The sequence below is a fragment of the Nerophis lumbriciformis genome, linkage group LG12, assembly GCF_033978685.3.
Source record: "Nerophis lumbriciformis linkage group LG12, RoL_Nlum_v2.1, whole genome shotgun sequence".
Lineage (NCBI taxonomy): Eukaryota > Metazoa > Chordata > Actinopteri > Syngnathiformes > Syngnathidae > Nerophis > Nerophis lumbriciformis.
Genome location: NC_084559.2, coordinates 25421422 through 25445600, shown reverse-complemented (window position 1 = coordinate 25445600; position 24179 = coordinate 25421422).

Genomic DNA, 24179 nt, shown 5'->3' with positions numbered 1-24179 from the left:
ATGAATATTTGCCGTTTAAAAATCTTTGTGAACCCTTCCAGTCGAGATTCAGGACAAATCACTGGCCATCACCGAGATGGCCATTGCAAAAGTGACTAATGATTTGTTGTTAATTATGGATGCTGATGCTTCACCTGTGTTGCTGCTACTTGATCTCAGCGCTGCCTTCGATACCATTAATCATAACATCCTACTAGAACAGTGGTTCTTAACCTTGTTTGAGGTACCGAACCCCACCAGTTTCATATGTACATTCACCGAACCCTTCTTTAGTGATAAATTAAACGTTTTTTTTTTTAATTCAAGACAAACTTATATGTTTTTTTACTGGTGCACAAAATGAACCGTTCAAAGAGCAAAACCAACACAGTGCATAAACTCAGAACAAATTACACACCTGCAAATCAGATGGAAAATTAGAGGGAACATTGTTTGGGGGTATCCATAGTACGCCGATAGGGAGAAGTTTTTATTTACAAGATGAGTCAGGTGTGTCTTGACCTCCGCGGCGGAGGCTCCATCGAACCCCTGAGGCCGACTCACCGAACCCCTAGGGTTCGATCGAACACAGGTTAAAAACCCTGTACTAGAACGCATCAAATCACGTTTCGGGATGTCAGACTTTGCTTTTTCTTAGTTTAATTCTTATCTCACTGAAAGGATGCACTGTGTATCCAATAATAAAGTGCCCTCGTAATATATTAGGTAACGTGCGGAGTTCTACAGGGTTCGGTTCTTGGCGCTTTTCTGTCATCAGTAGATATATGCTGCCGCTAGGTGTTAACACTTGCAAATAAGGTGTTAGTTTCCACTGTTATGCTGTGGACACTCAACTTTACATACCCCTTAAAGCTGACCAACACGCCAGATTGTAGTCATCCTTAAGACAAGGTGTGTCTTAAGGATACCAAACAACTTCCTGCATCTTAGCGCTAAGGAAATGTTGATTACCGGTCCTGCTAGACTCAGGCACCTGTTAAAGCAGACCTGGGCAAATTAAGGCCCGGAGGCCACATGCGGCCAGTTGAGCTTTTCAATCTGGCCCGCCGGACATTCCCAAATAATTTTTTTAGATCTTTAAGATGGAAAGTGTAGCTGCCATTATGATGTGCAGTGATGTCTCGGTACACTCAAGATGCGACTTTAAGGTTTTATTACTTACGTACAAAATATTAAACAGTTTAGAACCATTATCTTATTTTGCTGATTGTATTTGCCCTCTACGTTCCGTACAAAAACCTACGTTCTAAGAATGCCGGCTTATTAGTGATCCGCAGAGCTCAAAAAAAGTCTGGTCTCTGTTTACCATGAGTTGATTAACGTGGACCCCGACTTAAACAAGTTACCATTTAGTGGTCAATTGTACGGAATATGTACTGTACTGTGCAATCTACTAATAAAAGTCTCAATCAATGCATGCTCTCGAGAGTTTTCTATTCAGGCTCCAGTATTCTGAAATGCCCTTCCGGTAGCAGTTGAAGATGCCACCTCGGTAGAAGCATTTAAGTGGCACCTTAAAACTCATCTATATACTCTAGCTCAGTGGTCACCAATGCGGTACCCGCGGGCACCAGGTAGCCCGTAAGGACCAGATGAGTAGACCGCTGGCCTGTTCTAAAAATAGCTCAAATAGCAGCACTTACCAGTGAGCTGCCTCTATTTTTTAAATTGTATTTATTTACTAGCAAGCTAGTCTCGCTTTGCTCGACATTTTTAATTCAAAGAGAGACAAAACTCAAATAGAATTTGAAAATCCAAGAAAAGATTTTAAAGACTTGGTCTTCACTAACTGACAAAGAAACAGATAATAGATTTGGTGTCCAGTTCAAAGTGTGACATGATTTATTTAAAAATTTGAGAGTTGACTTTTGTATGTAACATGAGTTATTATTTGTACAAACATGGTGCAAAGTAATTCATGATTTGATTTTGATTTTTTTTTTTTAACGTTGATGTTCCAGGTAATCTTATTTTCAGTGAAGGTTTAGGATAGGCAAATATAATTTTTCGGTCATTCTTTTTCTTTTCTTTTCCTTTTGTGTGTAAATGTGTATGATTGTTAAATATGTATAGTCTGTACTCTTAAACTGGTCACACAAAATGGTTAATGGTTGATGGTTAATTATATGACCGAAATAAACTCATTTCATTCATTCATTCATTCATTCAATTTCATTCAAAAATCAACATCACATTTGACATTTTAATTTATTTGTTAATAAATGTTAGTGGCTAGCTAGTTAAAATGGGATATTGTGATTTCACAAGACTGTCTTACAAGTGATCATTTGAAAATGTTCAATTTGAAAAATGTGCACTTAGAGAAAATATAAAAATAAAGTGTTGCATATTGATATTTATCTGTTTCTATATATATTTATTGTGAGAAATCATTAAGATGATTAGTGTTTCCACAAAGATAAATATCATTAATTATTAATAATAACATAGAGTTAAAGGTAAATTGAGCAAATTGGCTATTTCTGGCAATTTATTTAAGTGTGTATCAAACTGGTAGCCCCTGCGATGAGGTGGCGACTTGTCCAGGGTGTACCCCGCCTTCCGCCCGATTGTAGCTGAGATAGGCTCCAGTGCCCCCCGCCACCCCAAAGGGAATAAGTGGTAGAAAATGGATGGATGGAAACTGGTAACCCTTCGCATTAATCAGTACCCAAGAAGTAGCTCTTGGTTTCAAAAAGGTTGGTGACCCCTGCTCTAGCTTATAAATACACCGTTTTAGACCAGTTGACCTGCTGCTTCTCTTTTTTGCCCCCTTTCCTCCAAGGAGAGGTTACCAGAAGGCCACGGATAATCCCTGGAGAGGTACCAGTCAGGAGAAGGTGCAAGCTGTTTTAAATCTTGACCCGGGGTGGACCACTCCTGTATGACCTGGATGAAGACCTCCTACGGCCCTCTGCTTGCCCCCAATGGACTGGACTCTCACATTATCTGGAATTATTTGTAAAAACTGTACCCACTTGGCATCCATTGCAGCTGGTCACCTAGGAGCTGGGTCCTCACACCTGTGACCCCTTCCTAAGGTTTCTGTGTTTTCCTAAAATTGGGTTTTGAGTTTTTTCGTCACCCGGATGTGGGATGTCAATGTGGTTTGTGCAGCCCTTTAAGTCACCTGAGATTAAGAGCTATATAAATAAACACTGATTGATTAATTGATATATTGAACACTGACACTTGTAAATGTGTTAGCATATTCACTATTGATAACAACACTCGGTTGATTACGTTTTGTGAGCAGTTACACATAGGCATGAAACTCTTAAAGATGGTTTAGGAAGTATGAATCGTAGAGATTTCCGATAATGGCTTTTTTGCCGATATCCGATATTCCGATGTTGTCCAACTCTTAATTACGGATTCCGATATGAACCGATAACGATATATACAGTCGTGGAATTAACACATTATTATGCCTAATTTGGTTGTGATGCCCCGCTGGATGCATTAAACAATGTAACAAGGTTTTCCAAAATAAATCAACTCAAGTTATGGAAAAAAATGCCAACATGGCACTGCCATATTTATTATTGAAGTCACAAAGTGTATTATTTTTTTTTAACATGCCTGAAAACAGCAGCTTGGAATTTTGGGACATGCATGAGAAGGTTGAGGTGGGCGGGGTTGAGGTGGGGGGAGGGGGGGGCGTCTATGGGGGTGTATATTGTAGCGTCCCGGAAGAGTAAGTGCTGCAAGGGGTTCTGGGTATTTATTCTGTTGTGTTTGTGTTGTGTTACAGTGCGGCTGTTCTCCCGAAATGTGTTTGTCATTCTTGTTTGGTGTGGGTTCACAGTGTGGCGCATATTTGTAACAGTATTAAAGTTGTTTGTACGGCCACCCTCAGTGTGACCTGTATGGCTGTTTACCAAGTATGCGTTGCATTCACTTGTGTGTGTGAAAAGCCGTAGATATTATGTGATTAGACCGGCACGCAAAGGCAGTGCCTTTAAGGTTTATTGGCGCTCTGTACTTCTCCCTACGTCCGTGTACCACTCCGTACAGCGGCGTTTTAAAAAGCCATACATTTTACTTTTTGAAACCGATACCGATCATTTTTGATATCACATTTTAAAGCATTTATCTGCCGATAATATCGGCAGTCCGATATCTGAATGAATTGTATGAAATATTTTTCAACTTACAAACGCTGCTTGGAGTGATGAATGAAGAATTCCTTTCGAGCAAAAATGCTATCGACGAATATACTTTTGGTTCAAGGCAACAAACAGGAAGTACATTTTCAACCCGCATCACCTACAGTGAGCAAACTTATCCAAAATATAGCGCAATAGCGAGAACAATAACACACATTTTTAGTGTCTCTTTTGGTGTTGAAAACATACTTGCCAACCTTGAGACCTCCGAATTCGGGAGATGGGGGGGCGGGGTTGGGGGGCGGGGTTGAGGTGCAGGCAGCATACCCCTTCCCCTTCAAGCTTTTCTGGATGAAATTAAATTATTTTTTCCAATCATTTTGGAACTTGCAAGCGTATTTCTTCTTCTTACTCGTCGTCGCCATGTTTCTTCTTCGTTCTTCTGCGTCGTCTCCTTCATGTTGTGTGTGCAGTTGTGCACTGAGCTCCAAAAGCTGTAGATGTTATTGTAGCGTCCCGGAAGAGTTAGTGCTGCACGGGATTCTGGGTATTTGTTCTGTTGTGTTTATGTTGTGTTACGGTGCAGATGTTCTCCCGAAATGTGTTTGTCATTCTTGTTTGGTGTGGGTTCACAGTGTGGCGCATATTTGTAACAGTGTTAAAGTTGTTTATACGGCCACCCTCAGTGTGACATGTATGGCTGTTGACCAAGTAGGCCTTGCGTTATCATTAAACCAGTTAAAAGATCATACAACGTTTCAGCATTTCTTGACATCTTTGAGTAAATGTCATTGTTAAACCCGTCTAACGCTACATTATTATGTGATTGGGCCGGTACGCTGTTTATATGGAGGACAAACGTACGCCTGGACAGCATGCGGCTGTTAAGGGGTGAAGGTTTCAGGTGAGAGAGAACGTTAAAGGCAGTGTTGGGAGGGTTGGCAAGTATGGTTGAAAACTGTTTGTTGAATACAAAACATTATGATCGTTTGCAAAGAAAAATCCATTAATCAGCTGCACCATTTTAAAAGTCACATGGTTCAAAGTGTAGGAAAAAAGCAGTGGCTTATAGTTGTAAAAATACGGTACTGCTTTTACATGATAGCACACAAGTCAAATAATGTCACCCAGATTGTGATTAAAGTGCTTTTTGTTCATCCAATATCATGTGGATTCATTGAGATTGAGGTTATTCTATCCACATGTCCTTTTTCAATGACCATTTGGGGGCCCTGCAGCATACCTTGGGCCCTAAGCTTGTGCATTAATCCGTCCAAGGTGGCACAGACAGTTGGGTTTGGCCCAAATTTCTGGATCAAGGCCCTAAAAAAAGACTAAAGTAGACAATCAGGGAAGAATGCAAATGAATAATTCTGCTGTTCTTGTGTTGTTTAGACCTGACAAGGAGGTAGGAGGATGTGGACTGATGAGGGCAAACTTGTATAAGTATATAAAAAGAAGAAGAATCATAACGGCAGAGGGAACCAAGATTGTATCATATGCAGCATTCCTCTTCCCCAAGTTAAGCCCAGAGGCATGGCCCAGTCTGCTTCTCTTTCTCCCTTCCTCCTTCGCATCGCCATATGGACACTCCAGATCTCACCAAGTCGTTTGCATGATCACTTTCAGCACACTATCTACATTCTTGCTCATCTTTAAAGTCTTTGTTATAGATCTGTAGAAGGACACTAAAATGAGGGGACTTACACTATATTGCCAAAAGTATTTTGCCACCTGCCTTGACTCACATATGAACTTGAAGTGCCATCCCATTCCTAACGCATAGGGTTCAAGACGATGTCGGTCCACCTTTTGCAGCTGTTACAGCTTCAACTCTTCAGGGAAGGCTGTCCACAAGGTTGCGGAGTCTGTTTGTAGGAATCTTCCATCATTCTTCCAAAAGCGCATTGGTGAGGTCACACACTGATGTTGGTCGGGAAGGCCTGGCTCTCAGTCTCTGTTGTAATTCATCCCAAAGGCATACTTGCCAACCTTGAGACCTCCGAATTCGGGAGATGTGGGGGGGGTTGTTTGAGGTTAGGGGGGCGGGGTTGAGGTGAGCGGGGTTTGGGGGGCGGGGTTTGGTGGTAGCGGGGGTGTATATTGTAGCCCGGAAGAGTCAGGGCTGCAAGGGATTCTGGGTATTTGTTCTGTTGTGTTTATGTTGTGTTACGGTGCGGATGTTCTCCCGAAATGTGTTTGTCATTCTTGTTTGGTGTGGGTTCACAGTGTGGCGCATATTTGTAACAGTGCTAAAGTTGTTTATACGGCCACTCTCAGTGTGACCTGTATGGCTGTTGACCAAGTATGTCTTGCAGTCACTTACGCTTGCCTGGAGAAGCCACGTATAACATCTGTGCCGGCACACTGATTGTATGGAGAAAAAGGGGACGCGACGACAGGTTGTAGAGGACGCTAAAGGCAGTGCCATCACGGCACGCCCTCAATATTGTTGTCCAGGTGAAATTCGGGAGAATGGTGGCCCCGGTAGATTTTCGGGAGGGGCACTGAAATTCGGGAGTCTCCCGGAAAAATCGGGAGGGTTGGCAAGTATGCCCAAAGGTGTTCTATCAGGTTCAGGTCAGGACTCTGTGCAGGCCAGTCAAGTTCATCCACACCAGACTCTGCCATCCATGTCTTTATGGACCTTGCTTTGTGCACTGGTGCATTGGTGAAGCTGTAATAGCTGCAAAAGGCGGACCGACATCATATTGAACCTTATGGGTTAGGAATGGGATGGCACTTCAAGTTCATATATGAGTCGAGGCAGGTGGCCAAATACATTTGGCAATATAGTGTATTTGGAGTCCCCAAACTTTACAGCAAAGATCACATGAGTACCGTATTTTTTGGAGTATAAGTTGCTCCGGAGTATAAGTTGCACCGGCCGAAAATGCATAATAAAGAAGGACAAAAACATATATAAGTCACACTGGAGTATAAGTCGCATTTTTTGGGGAAATGTATTTGATAAAACCCAACACCAAAAATAGACATTTGAAAGGCAATTTAAAATAAATAAAGAATAGTGAACAACAGACTGAATAAGTGTACGTTATATGAGGCATAAATAACCAACTGAGAACGTGCCTGGTATGTTAACGTAACATATTATGGTAAGAGTCATTCAAATAACTATAACATATAGAACATGCTATACGTTTACCAAACAATCTGTCACTCCTAATCGCTAAATCCCATGAAATCTTATACGTCTAGTCCAGTGGTTCTTAACCTAGGTTCGATCGAACCCTAGGGGTTTGGTGAGTCAGCCTCAGGGGTTCGACAGAGGTCAAGACACACCCTACTCATCGTGTAAATAAAAACTTCTCCTTGTCGGCGTATTATGGATACCCCCAAACAATGTTCCCTGTAATTTTCCATATGTGTGAGCAAACGCAAAAACTCCTTGAGCATTCAGTGGAGCACATGTGAGCAACGTCAGACGTGCACATGCACTTTGGTCACACCTGCAGCACACCTGTCCCAAACCTGACTAAATAACAAGTTCAATGTTTTATTATTATAATCAAATGACTAATATAAGTGTTTTGGCCCACTTACAATGACTATAACATATTGTTTTTCATGAGCTGTGTACTAGTATTATATGTCTGGGTGGGGGTCCTACTTTGGAAATAATGTGTACCCCTTTCAGATATCGCATTTAGTTCCCCCTAAAACATTCACATGTTGCACAATGAGATGTAAACATGGGACCATGTTTACATTCCTGTAACTTTCTGTTTGTAAAATATATCTTTATTAGTATTTCTTTAATGTAATAACATCATTTTATGATTACGGTTCGGGTTCAGTGAATGCGCATATGAAACTGGTGGGGTTCGGTACCTCCAATAAGGTTAAGAACCACAGGTCTAGTCTCTTACAGGAATAAGCTAAATAACATTATTAGATACGGTAATGTGTTAAAGGCCTACTGAAATTAATTTTTTTTATTTAAACGGGGGTAGCAGATCCATTCTATGTGTCATACTTGATCATTTCGCGATATTGCCATATTTTTGCTGAAAGGATTTAGTATAGAACATCGATGATAAAGTTCTCAACTTTTGATCGCTGATAAAAAAAAACCTTGCGTGTACTGGAAGTAGCGTGACGTCACAAGTTGAAAGTCTCCTCACATTTCCCCATTGTTTACACCAGCAGCGAGAGCGATTGGGACCGAGAAAGCGACGATTACCCCATTAATTTGAGCCAGGATGAAAGATTTGTGGATGAGGAACGTGAGAGTGAAGTATTAGAGTGCAGTGCAGGACGTATCTTTTTTCGCTCTGACCGTAACTTAGGTACAAGGGCTCATTGGATTCCACACTCTCTCCTTTTTCTATTGTGGATCACGGATTTGTATTTTAAACCACCTCGGATACTATATCCTCTTGAAAATGAGAGTCGAGAACGCGAAATGGACATTCACAGTGACTTTTATCTCCACGACAATACATCAGCGAAGCACTTTAGCTACGGAGCTAACGTGATAGCATCGGGCTTAACTGCAGATAGAAACAAAAGAAATAAACCCCTGACTGGAAGGATAGACAGAAAATCAACAATACTATTAAACCATGGACCTGTAACTACACGGTTAATGCTTTCCAACCTGGCGAAGCTTAACAATGCTGTTGCTAACGACGCCATTGAATCTAACTTTGCTACGGACCTCGACAGAGCTATGATAAAAACATTAGCTCTCCACCTACGCCAACCCTCATCTGCTCATCAACACCGAAGCTCACCTGCGTTCCAGCGATCGATGGAGCGACGAAGGACTTCACCCGATCATCGATGCGGTCGGCGGCTAGCGTCGGATAGTGCGTCTGCTATCCAAGTCAAAGTCCTCCTGGTTGTGTTGCTGTAGCCAGACGCTAATACACTGATCGCATCTACAGCTTTCTTCTTTGCAGTCTCCATTGTTCACTAAACAAATTGCAAAAGATTCACCAACACAGATGTTCAGAATACTGTGGAATTTTGCAATGAAAACTGAGCTTTTTGTATTGGATACAATGGCGTCCCAATACTTCCGTTTCAACCATCGACGTCACGCGCATACGCCATCATACCTAGACATTTTCAACCGGAAGTTTCGCAGGAAATTTAAAATTGCACTTTATAAGTTAACCCGGCATGTGTTGCAATGTTAAGATTTCATCATTGATATATAAACTATCAGACTGCGTGGTCGGTAGTAGTGGCTTTCAGTAGGCCTTTAATAATTTCACACATAAGTCGCTCCTGAGTATAAGTCGCACCCCCGGCCAAACTATGAAAAAAACTGCGCCTTATAGTCCGAAAAATACGGTACACATTTTATCACTTTGAGGAAATTGAATTATTTGATGTAAAGTATTCAGTTTAGCCCCTACTGCTGCTGTTTCCTTCTATTTTCTTACTCGTCTTTACTCTGTCTGCCCGTCTCCAAAAGTGGTTTCATCCTGACCAGTCTGGGATTTGATCACGCTTGCTTTGGTCATTACATCACAATTATGGAGTTGTTGGTACGGTGGAAATAAGAGATGGAAAAAAGGAGGAGAGGAAAAAAAAAGCGACAGATAAAATATAGGTCAGTGGAGATGTGCTCGGGGCAGTTTCTCCCTCTCTGGTTGTGTCTCTCTCTCTCTCTCTCTCTCTCTCTCTCCGTGGGCCACAGCTAAAGAGGCTGAGAGACTGGGGGTGAAAGTGCCCCCAACCCACACCTGCCTCTTTGCTACCTCGACTGACAGAAGCATCGACAGTGTTAGCTCTCAGACAACTACTCTAATGGCAGACGCTGAGCACCAGGCGTGATGCTAACCATGTGTGACAGGAGGAGATCTTTTCAGCACCGAGAGGACGCACGCTCATTTCAGCACATTCATGTGATGTTGACTTTCTTACTTCTCTTTATATGCTCAATAATAACATATTTCACCAATCAAATCACTGAGAGGTAGGGTTGTACGGTATACCGGTATTAGTATAGTACCGCGATACTAATGAATCATTTTCGGTACGATACCGTCTCTGAAACGTACCGGTCCCGCACCCCCAACCCCATGCCCGCGTCGAAGTCACGTCGTGACGAGCATGTTCGGCGGCACACAATCACTGAGTACTTACAAGCAGACACAGTGTGTAGACAGAAAAGGGAGAACGGACGCAATTTGGCTTAAAAAACTAACGATAAAGGTGAAGTTATAGCACTGAAACGCCAGCAGCTAACGTCCTTCCGCCGTCGGCAGTGTTTTAGCTACTTCTAAATCACTAATCCTGGTCTCCATGGCGACAAATAAAGTAAGTTTCTTACAAGTATCATCCCTGCAGGACGAGGAATAGCTAAACATGCTTCACTACACACCGTAGCTCACCGGCGTCAAAATGTAAACAAATGCCATGGGTGGATCTACACCTGGCATCCACTGTAATGATATCAAGTACAGGCACGTATCTAGTCGATACTACTATGATTACGTCTATATTTTTTGGCATCACAACATCTTTTTTCTGTCATGACTTGGTCCTGGGTGTTTGCTTTTCCGGAATGCAACGGAAAGTTGGCTCGGGCGACGAAAAGTACAAACGAAAAGCGCGCACAGTGGCGGAGAACAAACTATGAAACCAAAAGACTATAGCATTAATAAACAAAAACTTACTTGGCTTGGACAAAAGTAGCAGCATGAAGGATGGACATGAAAACAAGTGTCAGGAATGTACAGAGCATAAATGTGAGATGTCGCCAGAAAGACAAACTGAAAACAATGAACTTACATACTACAGACATGATTAACAAAAACAGGTGCGTGACTCAAAACGTGAAACAGGTGCATGACGTGACAGGTGAAAACTAATGGGTTGCTATGGTGACAAACAAGAGTGCACAATGAGTCCAAACGTGAAACAGGTGAAACTAATGGGTAACCATGGAAACAAGACAAGGGAGTGAAAAGCCAGAAACTAAAGAGTCCAATAACTAAACAAAACAAAACAAAACATGGTCACACAGACATGACACTTTCGGGTTTTTTAAAATGTATATTATGTTTATAAACTCAGGAAATATGTCCCCGGACACATGAGGACTTTGAATATGACCAATGTATGATCCTGTAACGACTTGGTATCGGATTGATACCCAAATGTGTGGTATCATCCAAAACTAATGTAAAGTATCAAACAACAGAAGAAAAAGTGATTGTTACATTTTAACAGAAGTGTAGATGGAACATGTTAAAAGAGAAAGTAAGCAGATATTAACAGTAAATGAACAAGTCCCGTATTTTTCGGATTATAAGTTGCACCGGCCGAAAATGCATAATAAAGAAGGAAAAAAACATATATAAGTCGCACTCGAGTATAAGTCGCATTTTTTGGGGAAATGTATTTGCCGAGTCTCTTACGTGAATGAGATAAATAATATTATTTGATATTTTACGGTAATGTGTTAATAATTTCACACATAAATCGCTCCAGAGTATAAATCGCACCCCCGGCCAAACTATGAAAAAAACTGTGATTTATAATCCAAAACATACGGTAGATTTATAATTCATTTTCTACCACTCGTCCTTAATAATGTTGACAAAATAATAGAATGATAAATGACACAATATAAAGTTGAAGTACCAATGATTGGCGAAATTATTCTCTGCATTTGACCCATCACCCTTAGGTGAGGGGAGCAGTGAGCAGCAGCATTGGCCGTGCCCGGGAATTATTTTTGGTGATTTAACCCCCAATTCCAACCCTTGATGCTGAGTGCCAAGCAGGGAGGTAATGGGTCCCATTTTTATAGTCTTTGGTATGACTCGGCCGGGGTTTGAACTCATGTTACTGCATATGTCAGCAGACTAAATTAGGAGCCTTTGTTTGTTTACTTACTACTAAAAGACAAGTTGTCTTGTATGTTCACTATTTTATTTAAGGACTTAACTGCAATAAGAAACATATGTTTAATGTACCCTAAGAATTTTTGTTGTAATAAAGCCAATAATGCAATTTTTTTGTGGTCCCCTTTTATTTAGAAAGGTACAGAAAAGTACCAAAATAATTTTAGTACCGGTATCAAAATATTTGTATCGCTACAACACTACTGAGAGGTCACCAGGGGTCAAGCACTGACCCTCATCTTATTACAAACCTCGTTTCCATATGAGTTGAGAAATTGTGTTAGATGTAAATATAAACGGAATACAATGATTTGCAAATCCTTTTCAACCCATATTCAGTTGAATATGCTACAAAGACAACATATTTGATGTTCAAACTGATAAACATTTTTTTTTTTTGCAAATAATCATTAACTTTAGAATTTGATGCCAACAACACGTGACAAAAAAGTTGGGAAAGGTGGCAATAAATACTGATAAAGTTGAGGAATGCTCATCAAACACTTATTTGGAACATCCCACAGGTGTGCAGGCTAATTGGGAGCAGGTGGGTGCCATGATTGGGTATAAAAACAGCTTCCCAAAAAATGCTCAGTCTTTCACAAGAAAGGATGGGGCGAGGTACACCCCTTTGTCCACAACTGTGTGAGCAAATAGTCAAACAGTTTAAGAACAATGTTTCTCAAAGTGCAATTGCAAGAAATTTAGGGAATTCACCATCTACGGTCCGTAATATCATCAAAAGGTTCAGAGAATCTGGAGAAATCACTGCACGTAAGCGGCATGGCCGGAAACCAACATTGAATGACCGTGACCTTCGATCCCTCAGACAGCACTGTATCAAAAACCGACATCAATCTCTAAAGGATATCACCACATGGGCTCAGGAACACTTCAGAAACCTACTGACAGTAACTACAGTTGGTCGCTACATCTGTAAGTGCAAGTTAAAGCTCTACTATGCAAAGCGAAAGCCATTTATCAACAACATCCAGAAACGCCGCCGGCTTCTCTGGGCCCGAGATTATCTAAGATGGACTCATGCAAAGTGAAAAGTGTTCTGTGGTCTGACGAGTCCACATTTCAAATTGTTTTTGGAAATATTCGACATCGTGTCATCTGGACCAAAAGAGAAGCGAACCATCCAGACTGTTATCGACGCAAAGTTCAAAAGCCAGCATCTGTGATGGTATGGGGGTGTATTAGTGCCTAAGGCATGGGTAACTTACACATCTGTGAAGGCACCATTAATGCTGAAAGGTACATACAGGTTTTGGAACAACATATGCTGCCATCTAAGCGTCTTTGTCATGGACGCCCCTGCTTATTTCAGCAAGACAATGCCAAGCCACATTCAGCACGTATTACAACAGCGTGGCTTCGTATAAAAAGAGTGTGGGTACTTTCCTGGTCCGCCTGCAGTCCAGACCTGTCGTCTCCCATCGAAAAAGTGTGGCGCATTATGAAGCGTGAAATACGACAGCGGAGATCCCGGACTGTTGAACGACTGAAGCTCTACATAAAACAAGAATGGGAAAGAATTCCACTTTCAAAGCTTCAACAATTAGTTTCCTCAGTTCCCAATCGTTTATTGAGTGATGTTGAAAGAAAAGGTGATGTAACACAGTGGTGAACATGCCCTTTCCCACCTACTTTGGCACGTGTTGCAGCCATGAAATTCTAAGTTAATTATTATTTGCAAAAAAAAAAAAAAGTTTATGAGTTTGAACATCAAATATCTTGTCTTTGTAGTGCATTCAATTGAATATGGGTTGAAAAGGATTTGCAAATCATTGTATTCCGTTTATATTTACATCTAACACAATTTCCCAACTCATATGGAAACGGGGTTTGTACATAACAGCATTTTTGAATGGTGAATATGATGAAAAGAGAAGCTCATCAAATCCAGATATAGTGGAGCACGCTTATCTCGACGGCCCTCGGACGGGCGGACTGACGTCAACGTTAAGGAGAATGGGCGATAGTAATTTGTTTTATCTGGATTGCTCTGTTTTCATAATGATATCGGAGCGACAGGAATATTGTGTATGGTTCTGAGTTGTGATTCAGGGTTTGGCAATACAGTCACGTTTATCCGCCAGTTAAAGCTAATCCAAGTTGCTGAGTCATGTGCTGTTTAATAGACACTGATATAGGGCATGTGATCTAGCAATGCATTGTGGGCCGCAGTCAACATTTTTGCAGGCCTAAGTTTTTGTTTACATCGCTGAGTTGCACGACAGCTGGTAACAAACTGCCCAAAAAAAATTGACCGTACGAACAAAAAAGGACTAACTCTAACCGATTCAAAGGCTCGGTACCTTGACAAAATCGGTGAAATTGATTCGTACGAACAAGCGATAAGCGATTTGAATAACCTGCCGCCATAATCCGAAGCTGAGCTTGTCTTTGTTAACAAATCAGTTTTCATACCGACAAAGTCTGTAAAGCAGGCCTGGGCAAGTATTTTGACTCGGGGGCCACATTTAGAAGAAAAAAATGTGTCTGGGGGCCGGTATATCTATTTTTAGATACACTAATACAAAACCTCACAATAATGTCTGATTGAATGCTAAAAATGTCATGACAGCCTTAAAAAACGTAATGGAATTTTACATTTTTCTATGAACGATAAAACACTGAATATTGACAAAATATGAACGTCGCACCCCCTTTCGATCGACATATTTTACAATGAAGTGAAACGCAACAAAAATGCAACAAACAGTGAAATATGGACGCAAAGGGTACAAAATAAACCCACCTACAATCTGATATATCTGATGTATCACTAAGCTTTAGAACTTTGTTGTGAAAATCTCCTTCCACGTCTGTGGAAACGCTTCCCACCCACACTGCTTGGTGCCTCGTCTGAGCTGCTGTGACGTCGATTACCATAGTAACTAATTAGATTACCATAGCAACTAATTAGGTTACCATAGTAATTAATTAGATTACCATAGTAACTAGTATATCATCCAAAAGTGCAGATTCCAACCATTGAAATACTTTGTGTAGTTCAAGACTTACGGTCATTAGAAAACATCACTGAACATCATAATGGCAGCTACACTTTCCATCTTAAACATCTAAAAAAAAATTATTTGGGAATGTCCGGCGGGCCAGATTGAAAAGCTTAACGGGCCGCATGTGGCCCGCCTTAATTTGCCCAGATCTGCTGTAAAGGTTCACCGAAAAACAAACTTTAGGCAGCTGCAAGATCTGCAAATTTTCTAACGGAAAGAGGAGGCTGTCGTCATTTCAGAGGTATGGTATTGACCTAACACACACGGACAGCCATGAACATTTTTTAAATACTCTGATCATATAGCGCTTCTTCTCCAAAAATAGTATTCATTTATTTTTGGGCCTAGAGATCACTGAAAGTAAATGATAACAAGTTCCCAAAATATGGTATGTTGTTTAGCTTGCCTAACGCTAACGATTGGAAACGTGCTTCGAATGTGTCACACCGCGGTAAGGGAGTTCTTGTCTTGTGAATTTCATGTTTTAGTTTGAAAAATAACTCTCTTCTCGTTTCAGGTCACTTGCCCTTCCTTTTGTGTCATCAGTCTGACATCATCCCTGATCCCTGATTGTTTCCACCTGTTCCCCATTAACCCCATGTGTCTTATAGTCCGCGTCTCCCTTTGTTCTGTGCCAGAATGTCTCGTTGTCTCGTGCATCTTGAGCTTCATGCCCAAGCCTTGTCTCGTCTCGCTTTTGAGTATCCTGATCCTGAATTCCTTTGTTGGTATTTTGAGTTTCCTTTTCTCCTCTTCAGCAGAGTGATTTTTGGTTATATAGTTTTGCAGTCGAAGTGGTGAGTTTCAGTTATTCTTACAGTTCCTTCTTTTTCGCAATTTTTGAGTGAAATTCTGTTAACTCATTTTCTAGATCAGAAACAGTGAAGAAGTTTAATAGCCATTTTGGAGCGTTTTTTGTTATTGATGAATTTCATAGTTATATTCCGCGCTAAATATAGTTTGCAATTGTTTTTTTTTTTTTTTTCCTCCTTTCGGAGTGATTTTCAGTTTTTCCCTTTTTGTGGAACCTTTTTCGGCTATTTTGTCAGATTATATGTCAGACTGTCATTAAAGATAGGTGATTTTGACCAACATAATGTTTTTCTCTCTACTTAATTGCAATGTCTCATTATATAGACCTACTTTTTATGACATATGTTAGTTACTGTAACGTATCGATGTCTCGAGTGTGAAGCCCTAACAATGTGATCAAATTTGTGTCCTTTGTTACTGTTTTTATCTTAAATACTTTACTTCATAAGGAATGATGTAATGCACGGGTATGAAACTCAAGATCTGGCCTCGCCGCATCATTTAATGTAATTTTATGTGGCCTGCGAAAGGCTGGTAATAGTAAAGCCCTTTCTGGCTGAATGGCTTTTTTCTATCTGATCTTGCAATAAGATGTACCAAACTTTTTAAATTTTTGGTTATAAAAAATAAGGACATAAATATCTGCCACATTGATTTAGTCTTTTAAAGCAAGCTATATATTAATCTGTTAATACAAGAAATATATATGCTGAAAAATAATTGCATATGCAAATTGTGTAACAAAGTTATTATACATTTCTATTCATATATATTCACTGTTACAAGCGTCCGTCTGAGGGTAGCCATAATTGCAATTTGACTGTCATGGTCGGTTACCCGGATCATGTTTTGTGTCGTTTTTGACTCCCTCAGTTCGGTTTTCATCACCCTTGGGTTTGTGTGTTTTTGGTTACCACGGGTGCTGATTAGTTTCACCTGCCTCTGATTAGTGTTCGGGGACGCTCACCTGCCCCCGGGCACTAATCAGATATATTATTCCTGTTTTTCGCCACACTCAGTCTGGCCGTCTTGTTTGCAATGCAACAAGTTACGCGTGTTACCCGTTTTGATTCCTGAGCTAAGCTTCGCCATTTGTTTACCTGTTTATATATAAGCTTTCGCGCTAGCCTTTTCCTTAGCTTTGCTTCCCGTGCTATCGGCACGTTTGTTTTGTTTGTTTGGTATCCTGTATGATTTATGAAGAAATAAATAACTTCCTTACCTGCACCTTGCCTCCGGAGTTTCCGTCTGCATCTTGGGAAAGCGATCCACGCAGTAAAATGTGACCACGGCGTGACATTGGCCCTTAATACAAGCAAGTTTGACACCCCTGAAATAGGCTATTTCGAACTGGGGTGACGATTAATTATTTTTGAACCTACAGCAGTTGGTGCATTATTTTAATTAGAAATGTCCGATAATATCGGACTGCCGATATTATCGGCCGATAAATGCTTTAAAAATGTAATATCGGAAATTATCGGTATCAGTTTCAAAAAGTAAAATGTATAACTTTTTAAAATGCCGCTGTGTACACGGACGTAGAGAAGTACAGAGCGCCAATAAACCTTAAAGGCACTGCCTTTGCGTGCCGACCCAATCACATAATATCTGCGGCTTTTCACACACACAAGTGAATGCAAGGCATACTTGGTCAACAGCCATACAGGTCACACTGATGGTGGCCGTATAAACAACTTTAACACTGTTACAAATATGCGCCACACTGTGAACCCACACCAGACAAGAATGACAAACACATTACGGGAGAACATCCGCACCGTAACACAACATAAACACAACAGAACAAATACCCAGAACCCCTTGCAGCACTAACTCTTCCGGGACGCTACAATATACACCCCCCCCCAACCCCGCCCACCTCAACCTCCTCATGCTCTCTCAGGGAGAGCATGTCCCAAATTCCAAGCTGCTGTTTTGAGGCATGTTAAAAAAAAAAAAAGTACTTTGTGACTTCAATAATAAATATGGCAGTGCCATGTTGGCATTTTTTTCCATAACTTGAGTTGATTTATTTTGGAAAACCTTGTTACATTGTTGAATGCATTAGGCGGGGCATCACAACAAAATTAGGCATAATAATGTGTTGATTCCACGACTGTATATATCGGTATCGGTTGATATCGGAATCGGTAATTAAGAGTTGGGGAATAGCCATTATTGGACATCTCTAATTTTAATTAGATTCTTCTGTTTTTATAATGATATCGAAGCGGCAGGAAGATTGTTTATGGTTCTGAGTTGTTATCCAGGAGTTTGCCTATAGGTAGAAGAGGTGTTTGTCTGCCATTTCAAGTCAATCCAAGAGAGACGAAAGGTTGCCGGGGCACGTGCTTTTTTTTTATAGACGCTAATAAAAAGCTTATTTGTGCACAGCAGGGGTGAACTGGCCATTGGGAGTCCCGGAAGTTCTCCCGGCAGGTCAATCAATAATTATTTAGTTGTTTTTTTTGCTGCGCCTTGCATTGGCAATTACGATAACCTTCCCTTTTTTGTACAAAACACATTCCCAGCCTTAAAAACGCACGTTCACTTTGTCAGTTTAAGTTTCCGGCTTGCTCTTGCCCCTGCAAACACTCTTGTGTAGCATGAGGTGAAACTCCAAATAATATAACCAAAGACTGTGATTGATCAGTTGTAAAACATTTCCTGTGTATGACTCATTCGGAGGGGCTACAGCACACCTCTGCCATCTATGACTTTGTATCAACATTTGCAATCAAAAATGTGTGTTTGCACATTAGTTCCAACGGCAATAGCACTCCTCTCAAATGTTCTCACAATAAATGTAACTAGCAGTCGACGAAAGTTGTGGTTTCCTACATCGCGTCATGCACTCAAACCTGACAAGTAGGTCTTAAAGCAAGGGTGTCTAACGTGCAGCCCAGAGGCCATTGGCAGCCGTTTTTTTTTTATTGGCCTGCAGTACATTGTAGAAATAAGATTTACATTTTGCTGGATTTGAACACTGACTGATCATATACAGGAAAGATACCTAAGAAACTTTAGTGCAGTCGTCCCCAAACTTTCTGACTCGGGGGCCACATTGGGTTAAAAGTATTTGGCCGTGGGCCCGGCTATATATATATATATATATATATATATATATATATAAATGATAAATGGGTTGTACTTGTATAGCGCTTTTCTACCTTCAAGGTACTCAAAGCGCTTTGACACTACTTCCACATTTACCCATTCACACACACATTCACACACTGATGGAGGGAGCTGCCATGCAAGGCGCTACCAGCACCCATCAGGAGCAAGGGTGAAGTGTCTTGCTCAGGACACAACGGACATGACGAGGTTGGTACTAGGTGGGGATTGAACCAGGGACCCTCGGGTCGCGCACGGCCACTCTTCCACTGCGCCACGCCGTCCCTTTTTCATATATATATATATGTTAAAGCCATTTCGGACATATTTACACATATTTCTTCCAACGCCTTTGAGGCGAATCCCTTAGGGGTGATGGACGGATGGGCAGCGCCTGAAGAGCTGCAGCCTGCCACAGTGGCCCCCACTCCCCCTGTTGCTAGTCTCGAGATGGATGTTGTAATATGTATATGTGCTTTGCTAAGGAGGTTTTTTTCCTACTCCAGACTGGGCCCCCCAAAGAGCCCAGTCTAGATTGTATTTTTTTACTCATCCTTCCCCAACGTTTACCTTTTCCCATCTTTTACGGCGCCTTGTGGCGACCCATCAGTGTTCCTGTTCTGTAAACCCTGTACACTGTTTGTTTGTCTCATCTTGAACGGCTTTGTGCTGAAAACTAATTTCCGTTGTACTTGTGCAACGACGATAAAAACCTACCTACCTACTTTATGTTTACATATCATGCTTTGTTTAAAGTAAATTTGATTATACAGAAATAATTTGGTATTTTGCTATGTTATTGGTATATAGTTTAAAATAGTACCTTTTAATTCCTATCAATGTAGTTGTGCTCTATTAGTTTGCTCTGTTTACACTGGGTGTCGTAAAGTGCCAGTAACCGTCGTAAATTGCCAGCAACTGCCGTAAATGTGACAATGTTTTGTTATGGAACAGGTCGAACAGGGCATGGAGCAACAGCTTTTTTGACCGTGTTTAAACGTGTTAAGCGTATGCAAATTTGACTCGAGACGTGTTTGTGCTAACGTCATCTGTATTATTTTTTTGCTATTCTTGTTACCGTTCCTCAGGAATATATATATGTATAAATTAATACATCTACATTTTATTTATTATTTTTTTTGTCTTGTCCCCACAGTTTCCCCCTCTGTTTCTCCCCTCCTGCCAAACACTAATATATCCAAACATTTAATAAAGTCAATTACAAATAAGGCAACACGAGAAGTATCCCACACTTTTCTTTTGTAAAATAAATCTGTATTATTACTAATTGGACAATATTACTAATAACAATAACTGCAGATTAATGTCACACAATGATGCAGTTTCCCTTGGTCACCATGAAGAAGTGGGGGCGTAGTGAGCTGGCAGGTGCTGGTTGCTACAACGAGGCACAGCTAGAGAAAAATAATATCACAAAGCAGCTGAAAGACTTTAAAATTCAAAGAAAATACGGAGGACTTTTACTAACAAAGTAACTGCTTTCTGGACATAAGGATAAGCGCATGGACTTCTTAGACAAAAAAAAGTTAGGTTTTAATTTCAAACCTAAAGTCTATTCTTCGTTATGTTCCTAATCGACCTGTCTTTAAATTGATTTAAAAGCACAAAAAGTTAAAGTTTTGAAAAAATGTCACTTCCTCGGCAACTATGAACCTCACTGCACGTCACTTATTTTGTTGTATACTTTTATTTCGACGCTTTATTTTGCAGTAAACAGGAAGCCACTGTGTAAGTGTTAATGTTGTGTAACCAGACGATGTCATGTTGTGGTAAGCTGGGAAGCGATAATAAGAACGTTACCAATATCACAACACATGGTGACAAAAATGGAACTGTTTTTAAGTTAAAAAATTACCCCTTTGGTTCCCAAACATGTGTTGACGTCGACTTATGCATGATTTTTATAACAAGTTGTTTGGGTGGGCGACATACGGAGGGAGGAGTGACATAAGCGGGTTCCACTGTAAAATGTTGAATTTGTTTGGTAAACACTATCATAACCAGAAAGATTCAAACATTTCTGTCTCTAATGCTATTTAATCTAAATGCATTTTTGGGATTAATCACTGGTCTCCATGCTAACTCTTTGGGCCTTTTCAGTTTTCAAGGTAAAAAAAACAACAACACAGAGCCCATTGGTTGATTGGAAGTAATTTGGTGTGTTTCTACTTACGTTCAGATTATTTCTTGCATTATGTAATGCATGCATTCTGAATTTGGTAATCAAATACAGAATGGTCTCTGTACTGTATGTACATTATTAGAATCACCTGAAGCCCACAGTACAGTAGGTCAGTCATTGTGCAGGATTTGAGTGTTTCTCAGAGGAAGGAGAGGACCCCACCCTGAAATTCATCCTATAGGACATCTGAGACAAGTCCTGTCATTGGATCTACTCTTCTTTCTGTGACATAACCTCCATATACAGTAGATTACCTTTTTGTTGTTGTCTGCAATACCTATATACTCGTTGTAATACACACTGGCCCCATACACACAATTATCTATATGATTATATATTACAAGTGCAGGTCAAAAGTTTGGACACACCTTCTCATTCAATGCGTTTTCTTTATTTTCATGACTATTTACATTGTAGATTGTCACTGAAGGCATCAAAACTATGAATGAACACATGTGGAGTTACGTACTTAACAAAAAAAGGTGAAATAACTGAAAACATGTTTTGTATTCTAGTTTCTTCAAAATAGCCACCCTTTGCTCTGATTATTTTTTCGCACACTCTTGGCATTCTCTCGATGAGCTTCAAGCACCATTTCAGGTGACTGCCTCTTGAAGCTCATCGAGAGAATGCCAAGAGTGTGCGATCCGTTATAAAGTGCTCAATACCGGGGTAGAGCTAAATATACGTTAGGTCAAGAAAAAACACAGAGGCTATTTCGTCCCTACCAGCCTGTTTCGCAGGTTTCCCTGCTCGTCAGGGGATTTTATTTATTTATTCTGACCTAACGTGTATACATATATATAACACTGCTGCCCACTGCTCCCCTCACCTCCCAGGGGGTGATCAAGGGGATGGGTCAAATGCAGAGGACAAATTTCACCACACCCAGTGTGTGTGACAATCATTGGTACTTTAACTTTATATATATATATATATATATATATATATATATATATATATATATATATATATATCCATCCATCCATCCATCCATCCATTTTCTACCGCTTATTCCCTTTGGGGTCGCGGGGGGCGCTGGAGCCTATCTCAGCTACAATCAGGCGGAAGGCGGGGTACACCCTGGACAAGTCGCCACCTCATCGCAGTATATGTGTATATATATATATATATATATATATATATATATATATATATATATATATATATATATATATATATATATATATATATACAGTATATATATATATATATATACTGTATCTATATATATATATATATATATATATACTGTATATATATGTATGTATGTGTGTATATATATATATATATATATATATATATATATATATATATATATATATATATATTACAACAAATGTTGGATATTGGAGATGTGAAACATCGAACAACTAACAATTCCATGCCGATTCTCGGAGTGATGATTTGATTCAAAATCAATTCCTGATTCAAACCCATTCTGACAATATATTATTTGGCATAAAAATTGATAAAACCTTTTCAAAACAGGTTATATGTTACAAAAGCCCCTCTTGGTTGCTGACATGTACAGGAAGCACGGAGATGCCCTAAAAAATAATTATTGGTGTAGGTTTGAATTAATGGGACTTTAAAGTATATCCAATAGGGGTGCTAAAAAAAATAGATACATAACTGAATTACGCCCTGTGATGAGATGGCGACTTGTCCAGGGTGTACCCCGCCTTCCGCCCATGTGCAGCTGAGATAGGCTCCAGCACCCCCCGCGACCCCAAAGGGACAAGCGGTAGAAAATGGATGGATGGATGGGATGAATTACGATTCTTATTATTCCAAGTTTGAATCGATGCATATTTGAAAAAAAAGAAGAATTTATAATATATATATATATATATATATATATATATATATACATATATATATATATATATATTCTTCTTCTTATATAGACAGTATATATATATATATATATATATATATATATATATATATATATATATATATATATATATATATATATATATATATATATGTATATGTCTTAATAAGGTTATCCAAAAAATAGTGCTCGATACCGTAGTAGAGCGCAATATATGTATGTGTGGGAAAAAAAATCACAAGACTACTTCATCTCTACAGGCCTGTTTCATGAGGGGTTCCCTCAATCATCAGGAGATTTTAATGGGAGCATTCACATACCATGGTTTATATAGGGCACAGAGTGGGTGGGTACAGGCTGGCGTAGGGGCGTGGTGATTGGCTCATGTGTTACCTAGGAGGTGTTTCTGTATCTGTTTGTTATATACCGTCCAGACCTGTCATCCCTCAACAAGCGCAGCGAAATTGTATCAGCATGCCGCCACAGACGGAAACACCTCCTAGGTAACACATGAGCCAATCACCACGCCCCTACGCCAGCCTGTACCCACCCACTCTGTGCCCTATATAAACCATGGTATGTGAATGCTCCCATTAAAATCTCCTGATGATTGAGGGAACCCCTCATGAAACAGGCCTGTAGAGATGAAGTAGTCTTGTGATTTTTTTCCCCACACATACATATATATATATATATATATATATATATACATATATATATACACTGTATGTATATATTATTATTCTTTTTTATCCTTTTTTTTTTTTCAAATATGCATCAATTCAGACATGGAATAATAAGCATAATTCAGTTATGCCCATCCATCCATTTTCTACCGCTGGTCCCTTTTGGGGTCGCGGGTGCTGGAGCCTATCTCAGCTGCACATAGGCGGAAGGCGGGCTACACCCTGGACAAGTCGCCATCTCATCACAGGGCGTAATTCAGTTATGTATATATTTTTTTTAGCACCCCTATTGGATGTACTTCAAAGTCCCATTAATTCAAACCTACACCAATTGGAATGACCTGCCAGTGTCATAGCAATACAAGTTATTTACAGCATAAAAAACAGTTATAACATTTATTCCATTTTAAGAACATGTCTAATTTTTGTAAGTATTTCAATACTATGAACAACCTACTAATTTGGAGCTCAAATGGTCATTGCTCAGAAACCT